We start from the raw sequence: 1,781 nt of genomic DNA, 5'->3' as shown, positions 1-1,781 counted from the left end.
ACCAGTTAGGCAAGTTTCAGATCTACATTTCTCCACCTCTCCCCAAAATCAGAGTTCCCAATCTCACCTGCAGCTCTGTAGCAAACTACCTCTTATGGCCTTTCCTCACCTTTTACTTCAATTCCCAGGGGAATAAAAAGGTCCTGATGGAAGACCTTGCTTTCCTCCCACCTCTGGATCTCCTCAGCACTCCCATTTTATGCCTCTACTTTCAATCATTCGCTTCCTTCCCAGTCCATCCCCATTCCTAATTGTCAGCTCCCAACACTTAGAAACGCATTTTACCCTGAAACTTTGGTGGCAACACCTAGAAGGACCGGAGAGAAATTCCTTTCCAGTCAGCACACAGGCATCGCACCCTCGTAAGAACCAGAAACAACAACAGAGTGCAAGGAAATAAACAACCACTCAAGAGCAGACAGGAGCAGATATCAACGCCTACAATTGCAATCTTCTCAAGCCCAGATGCCTAAACACTAAAAACAGTCAATAGCCAGGACATTGTGTGCCCCTAGAGGTCAGCGACCAGATTACAGTAGTGCAGTATTGCTACTTAACAGAAGCAGAAAATAAGACTTTAAAGTAGCCTATATGAATAAGACAGTCATCCTTAAAGAATAGAATAAACCCATTAAGAAAATATATGAAAGAGCAAACAAACAAACGGGGAGGTAAATGCATAAAAACAGTTCAGGAACCGAAAGTAGAAATATAATCAATAGAGAAAACCCAAATTGAGGGAAACCTATAAATAAAAAATTTAGAACTTGAACAGGAAAGTAAGAGGAAAATTTCCCCATCAAAAGAGATAGAAAAGAGACTCTCAGACACTGAAGGCACAATTAAAAACTAATACATTAGACAAAAAAATTAAATTTAATTAAATTAAAAACAAAGCCGACAAAAGACATATTCACACACAGAAAACAAGACAAAACAAACAAATGAAAATACCAAATCTAAGAACAAGATTAGAGAAAGAAGAAAAAAAAACAAAGTCAAAAATACAGAAAATAGTGCTCACTTCGGCAGAACATATACTAAAATTGGGATAATACCGAGAAGATTAGCATGGCCCCTGTAAAAGGATGACATGCAAATTCATGTAACATTCCGTATTTTTTCTAAAATATATTCAGATATACAATGAGGACGTTTGTTCCACCATGTTCGTAACAACTTCATTCATAATAGGCAGAATCTGAAAACAACCCAGATGTTCCTCAGCTGAGGAATGGATACAGAAATTGTGGTACATTTACTCAATGGAACACTATTCAGCAATAAAAATAAATAAATTAAAAAAAAAAAAACAAGGAAATCCTGAAATTTGCAGGCAAACAGTGAGAACTAGAAAAAAATCCTCCTCAGTGAGGTATCCCAGAAGCAGAAAGACACACATGGTATATACTCACATATAAGTGGATATTAGACATATACTATACGATAAACATACTAAAATCTGTACAATTAAAGAAGCTAAGCAAAGAGGACCCTGGATAAGATGATCAATCTCCACTCAGAAAGACAAATGAGACAGACATCTGAAGAGGGAGAAAACAGGGAACAGAACAGGAGCCTACCACAGAGGGCTTGTGAAAGACTCTACCCAGCAGGGTACCAAAGCAGCTGCTGAGGCTCATAGCCAAAATTTGGGCAGGGAATCTTATGAAAGAAAGGGAAGATAGAAAAACCTGGAGGGCACAGGAGCTCCACAAGGAGAGCAACAGATCCAAACATTCTGGACCCAGGGGTCTTTTCTGAGATTGATACTCCAACCA

The 1,781-nt window shown here is 38.6% G+C and overlaps 1 non-coding gene across 1 annotated transcript; it reads left to right on the top strand.

Moving 5' to 3' along the window:
• Nucleotides 1-1,016: 1,016 nt before the first annotated feature.
• Nucleotides 1,017-1,123, top strand: LOC129679047 (U6 spliceosomal RNA). The gene has a single exon (XR_008720478.1). It is a non-coding gene; the product is annotated as a U6 spliceosomal RNA (small nuclear RNA).
• Nucleotides 1,124-1,781: the final 658 nt, after the last annotated feature.

This window comes from Psammomys obesus, unplaced genomic scaffold, assembly GCF_907164565.1.
Source record: "Psammomys obesus unplaced genomic scaffold, mPsaObe1.curated_primary_1811, whole genome shotgun sequence".
Classification (NCBI taxonomy): Eukaryota; Metazoa; Chordata; class Mammalia; order Rodentia; family Muridae; genus Psammomys; species Psammomys obesus.
Note: the sequence above shows the minus strand (reverse complement) of the source record. Positions and strands in the feature narration are given on the sequence as shown.